The sequence below is a fragment of the Pseudophryne corroboree genome, chromosome 6 (genome assembly GCF_028390025.1).
Source record: "Pseudophryne corroboree isolate aPseCor3 chromosome 6, aPseCor3.hap2, whole genome shotgun sequence".
Taxonomy (NCBI): Eukaryota; Metazoa; Chordata; class Amphibia; order Anura; family Myobatrachidae; genus Pseudophryne; species Pseudophryne corroboree.
Genome location: NC_086449.1, coordinates 423661717 through 423676386, shown reverse-complemented (window position 1 = coordinate 423676386; position 14670 = coordinate 423661717). Strand labels below are relative to the sequence as shown.

Sequence of the window (14670 nt, the reverse complement as noted above, 5' to 3'; positions counted from 1 at the left end):
ATCCTGTAGGCACCCAGCAAAATAGGTGCTCCTGCTTCTAAGCAGACTATTGCTCGCTGAATTTGTAGCACAATTCAGCTGGAGCATTCTGCGTCTGGATTGCCGCATCCTAAATCAGTAAAAGCCCATTCCACGAGGAAAGTGGGCTCATCTTGGGCGGCTGCCCGAGGGGTCTCGGCTTTACAACTTTGCCGAGCTGCAACTTGGTCAGGGGCAAACACGTTTGCAAAATTCTACAAATTTGATACCCTGGCTGAGGAGGACCTTGAGTTCTCTCATTCGGTGCTGCAGAGTCATCCGCACTCTCCCGCCCGTTTGGGAGCTTTGGTATAATCCCCATGGTCCTTACGGAGTTCCCAGCATCCACTAGGACGTCAGAGAAAATAAGATTTTACTCACCGGTAAATCTATTTCTTGTAGTTTGTAGTGGATGCTGGGCGCCCATCCCAAGTGCGGATTGTCTGCAATACTTGTATGTAGTTATTGCCTAACTAAGGGTTATTGTTGAGCCATCTGTTGAGAGGCTCAGTTATATTTCATACTGTTAACCGGGTATAGTATCACAAGTTATACGGTGTGATTGGTGTGGCTGGTATGAGTCTTACCCGGGATTCAAAATCCTTCCTTATTGTGTCAGCTCTTCCGGGCACAGTATCCTAACTGAGGCTTGGAGGAGGGTCATAGTGGGAGGAGCCAGTGCACACCAGGTAGTCTAAAAGCTTTCTTTTAGTTGTGCCCAGTCTCCTGCGGAGTCGCTATTCCCCATGGTCCTTACGGAGTTCCCAGCATCCACTACGGACTACGAGAAATAGAATTACTGGTTATTTTTTTGCGGTTGGATTGCACAGTGCGATCCAACCTGAATCAGCCCATGTAACTTGCAGGGACAAATACACTCTTACCAGTCGTTAGCCCGATGTGTTGTGCCTGACACCATAACTGGGTGGGCATTTACATATATATAGCTGCGTACCTGAAATGAGTCTATTGTGTTTGACCACTCATTTCGAAACATTTAAAAATATTTCCATTCATTTATGGATGTGGTTTTTTTGTATTTTTGTAGCACAAACATAGGTGTGCCTTCCGTTCTGAGTCATGTCACTTTATAAACATGTTTTCAACCTTTTTTTTTTTTTGTCCTCACAGAAACTTATTTATTGTTATCTACAAAATGTAGAAAAGGGTGAACTGTTGCAAATGGTTGTCAAAGTCATTACAGTCTGGGTGTAAAATATAAAATTCAGTGTTAGCAGCTTCTTGAAAATAATTGCTGCACTATTTTATATTTAACAAATGAAACATTATTACTTGTCATATCCGTTCAGAGAGGGTGTACAGGTGCGCTGGTGATTTTCTCTCTCTCAAACAAGGGAGAAAGTTGCAACCCACATGGAGCCTCTGGGTTGTAGCACTGGTGCACTTGCGCAACCGCTGCACTTTTCCATTGATGACTCCAGACTCCATGAGCAATGTTTGGTTCTAAGAATAGAGGATGAAGGAAAAGGCGCTCATACTGCAGACTGCTTGTTTATTGCTAAATTTAAAACAGCATCCAAACAGAACAATTAAAAAAACTCATACCATATAGCTCACAGTGTGGGCTGATTACCACATGGTTAGATCATAATCCACCGGCATATGCTGCATACCCACACGCCCCTGCCTGGGACCTCACACCGCGCTGCTGGTTTCGACTAAGCCGTGACCCGTCGGGACACCTCACCGGGATGAACGGTCGGAGCAGCTACACAGGTGGACACCGTGTGTCAGACAGGCATGGCCTGTCTGACGCACACGGTGTCCACCTGTGTAGCTGCACCGACCGTCCATCCCGGCAGCGCGGTGTAAGGTCCCAGGCGGGGGCGTGCGGGTATGCAGCATATGCCGGTGCGGTGGATTATGATCTAACCATATGGTAATCAGCCCACACTGTGAGCTATATGGTATGAGTTTTTTTAAATTGTTCTGTTTGGATGCTGTTTTAAATTTAGCAATAAACAAGCAGTCTGCAGTATGGGCGCCTTTTCCTTCATCCTCTATTCTTAGAAAGCTATATATATATATATATATATATATCACTCCAATGGCGGCACTCCGGACTAGTACAAATTACTTAGAGACAGTTGTGTATAGCAACGTTTCAGCGCTCTGCGGCGCTTTTATCAAGCCATATAAAACATATAAAGTAAAGCATTTTTATACATACCGCCACCAACACCCGTGATCCTCGCTGTCCCCTCTGTTCCGGTCATCACTGACCTCACAGGAAGTGACGACGGGTCTCCCTGACAACCATATAAACAAAACCAAAACACACCGCCGTGCAGTGCCTACGTGAAAAAAATAAATAAAAATAAATCTAAAAACAATCGAATACAAGAGTTTGTGACCAAAGTCACCTATCATAAAATACAAATGTAATTTGATCAAAATTCATGCTCAATAATAAAGCCAGGTTTAATGCCCCCGGCTGAGTGTTTAAATTATGTTTAACACTATACAAAACATGTACAATAACTTTCCAATTTAATCTGCTCAACATCCTACATGATTGATTATAATTATGTATAAAATCTGTTGCATTTAATAACTAAAGCCTGCTTGGAGGTATTATGATGTCTACTGAATGAAAACCTGCATTCCCAAATTCTCATTCAAGCCTCGTGGGGCTAACGTATCTAGACGCATGATCCATTCACATTCCCTCTGCAATAAACGGGCAGATCTATCACCACCCCTTGTTAATGGAGGTATGTGGTCAATAATACGATAACGTAAGGCGGACAGGTTATGTCTAGCCTCACAAAAGTGTCGGGCAACCGGTTGTATGCTGGTGCCTGTGTTGATGGCTGCACGGATGGCTGTACGATGTTGGGCCATACGTTCACGGAATGTTACTTCAGTTTTACCAATATACATCATTGAGCAAGGACAAATTATGATGTATACCACAAACCGACTTGTACAAGTTAATCGATGTCTGATAGTGTATTCACCTGTGTGAGGGTGATTAAACGTGGGTCCTGTCAATAAATAACCGCATGTAGTGCAATTGGGGCATTTAAAACATCCGTTTTTCGGTTTTCCCAAAAAACTTTTGTTTTCCTGTTTGCCCAAGTTGGAAACATCATTATGTACCAAATAATCTCTTAAGTTCTTTCCTCTTTTATAGCAAGTCATTAGTGATTTGTGATTTAGTGCCACCAAATCTTTATCTGTTTCTATGATTGGCCATAATTCATTAGCCTTCTTTTTAATAAAGGGGCTTAAATGTGTATATTTATTACACCATATGTGTCGGTTAGAATTAGTCTTGTCCCTGCGTGATTTAAATAGCTCATCAGAAGAGACTGCTAGTGCTTTAGTCCTTGCCTTTGCCAGGACTGTTGCACTATATCCTCTATCTAAGAATTTTTTTACCATCACATCTACTTGTTGAACGCCTACTTCCCTGTTTCTAGAGATCCGCAGTGCTCTCAAGAACTGGGAATAAGGTAGCGCGTTCTTCAATGATTCAGGATGTGCACTACTGGCATGAAGTAAATTATTCCTATCTGTGGATTTTATAAACAGGGAAGGCAACAATCTGCCATTCTCCTTAACCAGGGCAACATCCAAAAAATTAACAGTATTGGTATCCATGGTAAAAGTAAATTTAGCGGGACAATCACTCTCATTATGGTCAGCCATCAGCACCTCAAATTCAATTTTTGTGCCTCCCCATACAATTAGAAGATCGTCTATAAATCTGAAATAGGCCAGTATTTTACTCGCGGTGGACCTATTGGCAAAAAATAAATCTTGTTCAATTTGAAACATGTATGAATTTGCGTAAGATGGGGCCACATTGGACCCCATCGCACATCCAGATGTTTGAAGGTATATGGCATTATCATAACAGAAATAATTACGTGTTAACACCAATTCCAAAAGTTGTAGAAAAAATTCTACAGGTGGTCCCTTGTATAGTGGGTTTCCAGTGAGTAATGATCTAGTTGCCTGCATACCAGCACCATGAGGGATGCAGGTATACAGGCTACATACATCAACCGAACACAGATAACAGCTATCAGGTAAATCTGCAAGATCTTTTAATGACAACAATAGACTATTTGTGTCTTTAAGGTAGGAGGATTTCGCCTGTACACAAGGTTGGATGAGGGTATCCAAATATGTTGAAATAGGCTGGTATAAAGAGCCTCTTGCCGAAATAATCGGACGCCCCGGAGGGTTTTGGAGGCTCTTATGGATTTTAGGGATCATGTACATAAGAGGCTTGATCGGCCATTGTACCATTAAAGCTTTTTTCAAATCATCAGAAATCCAACCATGTGTACACGCTTGTGTCAATAATGTGTCCAACTCCCTTTTAAACACCATCGTGGGGTCACAATCTAATAATTTGTATGTATTACCAGGTGTCAAGGCAATTGGAAGATGGTAATACATACAAATTATTAGATTGTGACCCCACGATGGTGTTTAAAAGGGAGTTGGACACATTATTGACACAAGCGTGTACACATGGTTGGATTTCTGATGATTTGAAAAAAGCTTTAATGGTACAATGGCCGATCAAGCCTCTTATGTACATGATCCCTAAAATCCATAAGAGCCTCCAAAACCCTCCGGGGCGTCCGATTATTTCGGCAAGAGGCTCTTTATACCAGCCTATTTCAACATATTTGGATACCCTCATGCAACCTTGTGTACAGGCGAAATCCTCCTACCTTAAAGACACAAATAGTCTATTGTTGTCATTAAAAGATCTTGCAGATTTACCTGATAGCTGTTATCTGTGTTCGGTTGATGTATGTAGCCTGTATACCTGCATCCCTCATGGTGCTGGTATGCAGGCAACTAGATCATTACTCACTGGAAACCCACTATACAAGGGACCACCTGTAGAATTTTTTCTACAACTTTTGGAATTGGTGTTAACACGTAATTATTTCTGTTATGATAATGCCATATACCTTCAAACATCTGGATGTGCGATGGGGTCCAATGTGGCCCCATCTTACGCAAATTCATACATGTTTCAAATTGAACAAGATTAATTTTTTGCCAATAGGTCCACCGCGAGTAAAATACTGGCCTATTTCAGATTTATAGACGATCTTCTAATTGTATGGGGAGGCACAAAAATTGAATTTGAGGTGCTGATGGCTGACCATAATGAGAGTGATTGTCCCGCTAAATTTACTTTTACCATGGATACCAATACTGTTAATTTTTTGGATGTTGCCCTGGTTAAGGAGAATGGCAGATTGTTGCCTTCCCTGTTTATAAAATCCACAGATAGGAATAATTTACTTCATGCCAGTAGTGCACATCCTGAATCATTGAAGAACGCGCTACCTTATTCCCAGTTCTTGAGAGCACTGCGGATCTCTAGAAACAGGGAAGTAGGCGTTCAACAAGTAGATGTGATGGTAAAAAAATTCTTAGATAGAGGATATAGTGCAACAGTCCTGGCAAAGGCAAGGACTAAAGCACTAGCAGTCTCTTCTGATGAGCTATTTAAATCACGCAGGGACAAGACTAATTCTAACCGACACATATGGTGTAATAAATATACACATTTAAGCCCCTTTATTAAAAAGAAGGCTAATGAATTATGGCCAATCATAGAAACAGATAAAGATTTGGTGGCACTAAATCACAAATCACTAATGACTTGCTATAAAAGAGGAAAGAATTTAAGAGATTATTTGGTACATAATGATGTTTCCAACTTGGGCAAACAGGAAAACAAAAGTTTTTTGGGAAAACCGAAAAACGGATGTTTTAAATGCCCCAATTGCACTACATGCGGTTATTTATTGACAGGACCCACGTTTAATCACCCTCACACAGGTGTTAAATACACTATCAGACATCGATTAACTTGTACAAGTCGGTTTGTGGTATACATCATAATTTGTCCTTGCTCAATGATGTATATTGGTAAAACTGAAGTAACATTCCGTGAACGTATGGCCCAACATCGTACAGCCATCCGTGCAGCCATCAACACAGGCACCAGCATACAACCGGTTGCCCGACACTTTTGTGAGGCTAGACATAACCTGTCCGCCTTACGTTATCGTATTATTGACCACATACCTCCATTAACAAGGGGTGGTGATAGATCTGCCCGTTTATTGCAGAGGGAATGTGAATGGATCATGCGTCTAGATACGTTAGCCCCACGAGGCTTGAATGAGAATTTGGGAATGCAGGTTTTCATTCAGTAGACATCATAATACCTCCAAGCAGGCTTTAGTTATTAAATGCAACAGATTTTATACATAATTATAATCAATCATGTAGGATGTTGAGCAGATTAAATTGGAAAGTTATTGTACATGTTTTGTATAGTGTTAAACATAATTTAAACACTCAGCCGGGGGCATTAAACCTGGCTTTATTATTGAGCATGAATTTTGATCAAATTACATTTGTATTTTATGATAGGTGACTTTGGTCACAAACTCTTGTATTCGATTGTTTTTAGATTTATTTTTATTTATTTTTTTCACGTAGGCACTGCACGGCGGTGTGTTTTGGTTTTGTTTATATGGTTGTCAGGGAGACCCGTCGTCACTTCCTATGAGGTCAGTGATGACCGGAACAGAGGGGACAGCGAGGATCACGGGTGTTGGTGGCGGTATGTATAAAAATGCTTTACTTTATATGTTTTATATGGCTTGATAAAAGCGCCGCAGAGCGCTGAAACGTTGCTATACACAACTGTCTCTAAGTAATTTGTACTAGTCCGGAGTGCCGCCATTGGAGTGATATACGTGAATACACCTAGCCTGGAGGACTACGTGTTGGAGGGCACCTGGCAAAGCAATTCTGATTCACCTGGGGAGTGCCGGAGCTGGGAGCAATATATATATATATATATATATATATATATATATATATATATATATATATATATATATATATATAATATTTTAGTACAAATTCACATGGCGGCACTCACAGCATTTTTCAAAGAACAACGGAGACATCCTCTGACATGCTCAAAGTTCCTATGTGATTTACATGATTAAATGTTCTTGTGAACTCTGTTACGTAGGGAAAACAATCAGACCCTTTAAGGAGCGCATGGCCCTACATAGGACAACGATTCAGCGGCCATCAATGGTAAAACCTCTGAACAACCAGTGGCCAGACATAGGGGGTAATTCCGAGTTGATCGCAGCATCAAATTTGTTAGCAGTTGGGCAAAACCATGTGCACTGAAGGGGGGACAGATATAACGTGCAGAGAAAGTTAGATTTGGGTGGGGTGTATTCAAACTGAAATCTAAATTGCAGTGTAAAAATAAAGCAGACAGTATTTACCCTGCACAGAAACGAAATAACCCACCCAAATCTAACTCTCTCTGCACATGTTATATCTGTCCCCCCTGCAGTGCACATGGTTTTGCCCAATTGCTAACAAACTTGATGCTGCGATCAACTCAGAATTACCCCCATTATGCTGAGCTTCGTCACAATATGTCAAATTTGAGACATATGATAATAGATCAAGTGCCGGATGATGGCAGACGTGGTGATCGCCATAGAAAACTATTGTGTTTGGAATCCAAATGGATCCATATTTTGGACACGGTCAGCCCAAGGGGCTTATATGAACAACTTATCCTTAGTGTTTTTCACTGAATATTACTTGTACTCTGATATTTGTAGCTCCAGATCAGTGCATACCTTTTTTCTGAATGATCTAGTAATAGATAACAAGAGTTTTATTGCTCTACATCCAGAATAGTTTTATTGCTCGACAGCCATACTTGCTTATTGTATAATTTACGTATATTCTGCTCACAGATAGTGGATATAAACACTGTGAAGTTTCCGTTTTTTTAACATATACACTTTTGTTTATACTATTTTTCACTGTTTTATTTACTGCACTGTGTTCTCTTGTGAATAGAAAGGGTGATTCACTGTGTCTTGTATTATACTGTGCTGCAGCGCTGGGTCGCCATGGCAACCCTGCCTAACTCAGAGACCGGAAGCCGCGTCTTCTTCTGGACTTCCGGCTTGGACAGTGGGGGAGCATGACGGACTGGTTTGGGCGGCAGTGTCTCTGCAGGGTTTATAGGGTAAAGGAAGAGAAATAACAAGTAACTTTGCACCTTGGCCAAACCATGCTGCACTGCAGTGGGGCAGATTTAAGATTGTCCAGATAGAGTTTGATATGAGAGGGGTGTGTCCAAACTGAAATCTAAATGATAGTGTCAAAATAAAGCTGTCCAGTATTTGTTGACTATATGCAAAAGCAGCCAGTATTACCCTGCATGCAAAACCAAATAAATGTACTTGCACCCAGAGGGGGATTGGTACAACGGGATGCCGGGACGGATTGCTGGTGGGCTCAGCTCCGTCCTTTTCGTTGTGGCCGTACTCACTCTCCCTCCCCAACGCTGGGCCGATTCATTTCTTGTCACAACTGCAGCCGCAGCTCAGGCTGAAGCTGCGGCTATGAAGTTGCTGGATGCCGCCCGCCCACTATGCAAATACTGCAGCCGCAGCCAGCGCAGTGAGGGGCCAGGCATCCCACATATCCAGGCTGGCGGCCTCTCACTGCGCTGCTGCGGCTAGAGTATTTGCATAGTGGGTGGCATCCTGCTGGAACTAGTCCAATCTACCACGGAGCGCCTCACATAGATACCTGGAGTCCCTGACCGGAGCTGCTGCGGATTGCTGGACTTGTGGGTATGATGGCCGAGAAACAGCTTCTGACCTCAGCTGCTGAGCCTGGACACCGGCGCCAGAAGCAGGCTTAGGTAAGCAGCTGGCCAGCTTTGCTGCTGAGAGGCAGCCCCTGTGATCAGCTCACTACTCACTACCCTGGCTGCAGCCCACATATGAGAGTTCTCTTCAACCCTACACTCACACACTGACACACACAGCCCCCTGCACACTGCCCCCTGTCCCTCACATGCTGCCCCCTGTCCCTCACACGCTGCCCCCTACACCCTGCCCCTCACACGCTGCCCCTGCCCCTCACTTGCTGTCCCTCACACGCTGCCCCCGGCACCTCACGCTGCCCCTCACACGCTGCACCCTGCACCTCACATGCTACCCCGCGCACCCTGCTCTTCACACACTGCTCCCTGCCCCTCACACACTGCCCTTGTACCCTGCCCCTCACACTGCCCTTGTACCCTGCCCCTCACACACTGCCCCCTGCTCCTCACACTCTGCCCCCTGCACCCTGCCCCCTGCACCTGGCCCCTCACACGCTGCCCCCTGCACCTCACACACTACACCCCACACGCTGCCCCCTGCACCTCACACGCTGCCCCCTGCACCTCACACGCTGCCCCCTGCACCTCACACGCTGCCCCCTGCACCTCACACGCTGCCCCCCGCACCTCACACGCTACCCCCTGCACCCGGCACCTCACGCTGCCCCTCACACGCTGCACCCTGCACCTCACATGCTACCCCGTGCACCCTGCTCTTCACACACTACTCCCTGCCCCTCACACACTGCCCTTGTACCCTGCCCCTCACACTGCCCTTGTACCCTGCCCCTCACACACTGCTCCCTGCCCCTCACACTCTGCCCCCTGCACCCTGCCCCTCACACGCTGCCCCCTGCACCCGGCCCCTCACACGCTGCTCTTCACACGCTGCACCCTGCACCTCACATGCTGCCCCGTGCACCCTACCCCTCACACACTGCTCCCGGCTCCTTACACACTGCCCCCTGCCCTTCACACATTGCCCTTGTACCCTGCCCCTCACACACTGCTCCCTGCCCCTCACACACTGCCCTTGTACCCTGCCCCTCACACACTGCCCTTGTACCCTGTCTCACACACTGCCCCCTGCCCCTCACACTCTGCCCCCTGTACCCTGCCCCTCACGAACTGCCCCCTGCACCCTGACCCTCACATGCTGCCCCCTGTCCCTCACACGCTGCCCCTCACACGCTGCCCACTGCACCTCACAAGCTGCCCCCTGCACCCTGCCCCTAACACACTGCTCCCTGTACCCTGCTCCTCACACGCTGCCCCCTGCCCCTCACACGCTGCCCCCTGCCCCTCACACACTGCCCTTGTACCCAGGACCTCACACACTGCACCCTGTCCCTCACCCACTGCCCCCTGCCCCTCACCCACTGCCCCCTGTACCCTGCCCATCACACACTGCCCCCTGCACCCTGCCTCTCACACGCTGCCCCCTGCCCCCCACACGCTGCCCACTGCCCCTCACAAGCTGCCCCCTGCACCCTGCCCCTCACACGCTGCTCCCTGTACCCTGCCCCTCACACGCTGCCACTCACACACGCTGCCCCCTGCCCCTCACACACTGCACCCTGTCCCTCACCCCCTGCCCCTCACACGCTGTCCCCTGCCCCTCACACGCTGCCCCCTGCACCTCACAAGCTGCCCCCTGCCCCTCACACACTGCTCCCTGTACCCTGCCCCTCACACGCTGCCCCCTGCCCCTCACACACTGCCCTTGTACCCAGCACCTCACACACTGCACCCTGTCCCTCACCCACTGCCCCTCACCCACTGCCCCCTGTACCCTGCCCATCACACACTGCACCCTGCCCCATGCACCCTGCCCCTCACACGCTGCACCCTGCCCCTCACACACTGCACCCTGCCCCTCACACGCTGCACCCTGCCCCTCACACGCTGCCCCGAGCACCCTGCCCATCACACACTGACCCAGTACCTCACACAATGCCCTTGTACCCAGCACCTCACACAATGCCCTTGTACCCAGCACCTCATACACTGCACCCTGACCCTCACACACTGCCCCCTGCCCCTCACACACTGCCCCCTGTACCAGCACCTCACACACTGCCCCCTGTCCCTCACACACTGCCGCCTGTACCCAGCTCCTCACACACTGCACCCAGCACCTCACACACTGCAGCCTGCCCCAAACACACTGCCCCTGTACCCAGCACCTCACACCCTGCACCCTGCCCCACACACACTGTCCCCTGCACCCAGCACCTCACACACTGCCCCCTGTACCCAGTATCTCACACACTGCACACTGCCCCCTTCCCCAGCACCTCACACACTGCCCACTTCCACTCACAAACTGCCCCCTGCCCCTCACACACTGCCCCCTGCACCTCACACGCTGCCTCGTGTACCTAGCACCTCACACAGTGCCCCCTGTACCCAGCACCTCACACACTGCACCCTGCCCCACACACACTGTCCCCTGCACCCAGCACCTCACACACTGCCCCCTGTACCCAGTATCTCACACACTGCACCCTGCCCCTCACACACTGTCCCCTGCACCTCACACACAGCCCCCTGTACCCAGTATCTCACACATTGCACCCTGCCCCTCACACACTGCCCCCTTACCCAGCACCTCACAAACTGCCCCCTGCCCCTCACAAACTGCCCCCTTCCCCTCACAAGCTGCTGCCTGCCCCTCACACACTGCCCCCTGCACCTCACACGCTGCCTCGTGTACCTAGCACCTCCCACAGTGCCCCCTGTACCCAGCACCTCGCATACTGCCCCCTGTACCCAGTACCATTCACACTGCCCCCTGCACCTCACACACTGCCCCTTGTATTCAGCACCTCACACACTGCTCCTTGTATCCAGCACCTCACACACTGCCTCCTGCACCCTGCCCCTCACACGCTGCACCCTGCTCCTCACACGCTGCACCCTGCCCCTCACACACTACCCCAATGTACCCAGCACCTCACACACTGCCCCCCTGCACCCTGCCCCTCACACACTGTTCCCTGCACCCTGCCCCTCACACACTATTCCCTGCACCCTGCCCCTCACACACTGTTCCCTGCACCCTGCCCCTCACACACTGTTCCCTGCTGCACCCTGCCCCTCACACACTGTTCCCTGCACCCTGCCCCTCACACACTGTTCCCTGCACCCTGCCCCTCACACACTGTTCCCTTCACCCTGCCCCTCACATATTGACACACTGCACCGAGCCGCTCACCAGCACCTCTCACACGAACACACATCCCCTGTACCCAGCACCACACATACTGATACACAGCTCCCTGTACACACAGCACCTCTCACACAGCCCCCTGTACACACATACGCTGCCAGGATTGTTGGTGGGCGTTTCTAGGCGGTTTTCTAATCAGACGCAGTTGTAACACAGCATAGGCATGTTATAGGAGTGAAACGGGCATGTTGCCAATAATGGTTACGTATAGGGACACTGAAATGCTCACATTTGAGGCCAAACTCAGATGGATGATCTACATGTACCATAGGGCTGGGAAAAGTGTCAGTAGCTTAACTAATGGTGGCGTCTAATAAAGCACAAAGCATTATTCCAGCGTTTGTAGATAATGACAGTGAGCATCTCAGTCCTTGTCATTCAGACACACAGATGTACACTAGGGAGCTTTATTAACATAAAGTAGCAGACACAATTTCTGTAAAAGACCCAAGGCAGGCTGCAACTGCATCCAACAGAATCCGGCCCTATGAGGAGCGAGTTTCCTGCCACGCATGACAGACTCCACCACCTCAACAGACTCCACCTCTATTAGGGCTGCATCCAGAAAATCCCCGGGCTGGTTTTTTATCCCAATCCGCCCCTGCTTACACCCCATGTGTTGCAGCATGATTTTTTTACAGGTGCAGTTACTTGTTTTTTAACTTTACTCCCACCTGAGAATCTGTTCCTGAGTCTTGGCATTACTATATACAGGTTGAGTATCCCTTATCCAAAATTCAAAATCCCAAATTTTTGGGTCCCCTACTGAGATAATGACCTATATATTATATATTATGTGTATATATAGATCTACTATACAGATATATAATATATATCAATATATATGTGTGTCATTATGCTGTATAAATAATAAAGCAAATGGTCTGCACTTTACCCAAAGCATAGGCAGGTGGTGAGTATGAGGGAAGAGAGAGCGTGGTGAATAAAAACAAAAAATGGTTAAAAATTGTACAAAATAATAAGAAAATAAAATTGGTGCATCATAAGTGTTTATCAGTATCTGTGTTTGCTTTTTAGTATGTCCTGATCTCTCCTATATTGGTATGTGTTTGACATTATGTGAATCTTATATAGGCGTCTATTCAACAACACCCCGCATTCAGGGCCGGCAACATGAATCTTGGCACCTGGTACAGTGATATCTCTGGGGCCACCTCAGATTTATATATATATATATATATATATATACCCTCCCCCCCCCCCCCCCCACCACATATAAAACAGTGCCATAAAAAATATAGGGGCATGGGGCATTGTACACATTATGGCAGGCAGAGTCCCCCTTTTTACACATAAGGCAGGCAGAGTCCCCCTTTTTACACATAAGGCAGGCGTGTGTGTGTCTCCACATGTGACAGCGGTGTGTGTGTCCATCCCCACCTTTCACAGCGATGCGGCATCCAGGACTCTCAGGCGCAGACACTCATATACACTACAGGCACTCCCAAACCCTCTACAGTACTGAGGCGGCGGGTCTTCCTGGCGGCATTAGTACAGGCAACAGCAGCTCATATACGGGAGCAGGCACCTGAAACAGCGCTTCCACTCCCTCTACATGTCAGAGACAGTGGCGCGGCTTACAGGTGGAATTACCGCACGACAGCCAGTGTTACACATGGCGCCTGCGCCACCACTCCCAGTCACTGACAGAGGCGGCGGATGAACACAGGCGCCGCAGACAGCGGACATTTCGGAACTCCCTCACTACATAGAAAGGCCGTACGTGCTGGGTGTGCTGCCTGATGGTGCACCTTCAGTGCAGTTGCGCTGTGGGCAAGCTCCCCCAGCCTATCCCAAAGTCCTGCATCCCCTCATCAAGCCACCCTGACCCCAGGAAGAGACTCCCCTGCACTGCACTCCCTAACACCCAGACCCGAACGCCGCACAGCAGGTACCATGCAGACCTCACACTCCACCAGAAGAGGCCGCTTGCAGGGCACTGGAATCCTGCTGCCATATCCGTAAGTGCCTACAACAGAGCTGGACCCGAAAGAGCGGGTGCACACTCACGTTGCACAGTCACTGTGTACGAGAGGGTCCTGTCACTATGAGGCTGCGCCCACACCGCCTACATCTCAGTGCCCTATTAGGACAAGATGGCCCACATCTATGCTGGGCACTAAGTGACATATCCTTGTGGCCACTCTGATCCTTGCGGCCCGGTACAGGTGTCCCTTTTGACCCCTCCCCCCTATCGCCGGACCTGCCCGCAGTATCAGTTATTATGTATTGCTGCTGGCGAAAGGTTAAAGGTACAGTTATTTTCTCTTACGTCCTAGAGGATGCTGGGGACTCCGTAAGGACCATGGGGTATAGACGGGCTCCGCAGGAGATAGGGCACCTAAAAAGAACTTTGACTATGGGTATGCTCTGGCTCCTCCCTCTATGCCCCTCCTCCAGACCTCAGTTAGATCTTGTGCCCAGAGGAGAATGGGTGCACTGCAGAGAGCTCTCCAGAGTTTTCTGTGGAAAAATAATTTTGTTAGGTTTTTTATTTTCAGGGAGTCCGGTTGGCAACAGGCTCCCTGCATCGTGGGACTGAGGAGAGAGAAGCAGAGCTGGCTTGTCAAGTTGGGCACTGCTTCTAAGGCTACTGGACACCATTAGCTCCAGAGGGAGTCGGAACACAGGTCTCACCTGGGGTTCGTCCCGGTGCCGCGCC

At 48.4% G+C, this 14670-nt stretch overlaps 1 protein-coding gene across 7 annotated transcripts in view; it reads left to right on the top strand.

The window, feature by feature from the left end:
* CCDC146 (coiled-coil domain containing 146) overlaps positions 1-14670 on the top strand; it is a 387500-nt gene that overhangs the window by 111298 nt on the left and 261532 nt on the right. The window contains exon 1 of one of the 7 annotated variants that reach the window (XM_063926989.1): positions 8567-8791. The exons of the other annotated variants lie outside the window; for them this stretch is intronic. The gene's annotated coding sequence lies outside the window, so the exon portion shown is untranslated. Of the gene's footprint in view, positions 1-8566; positions 8792-14670 lie in introns of those variants that run through there. 7 annotated transcript variants of the gene reach the window in all.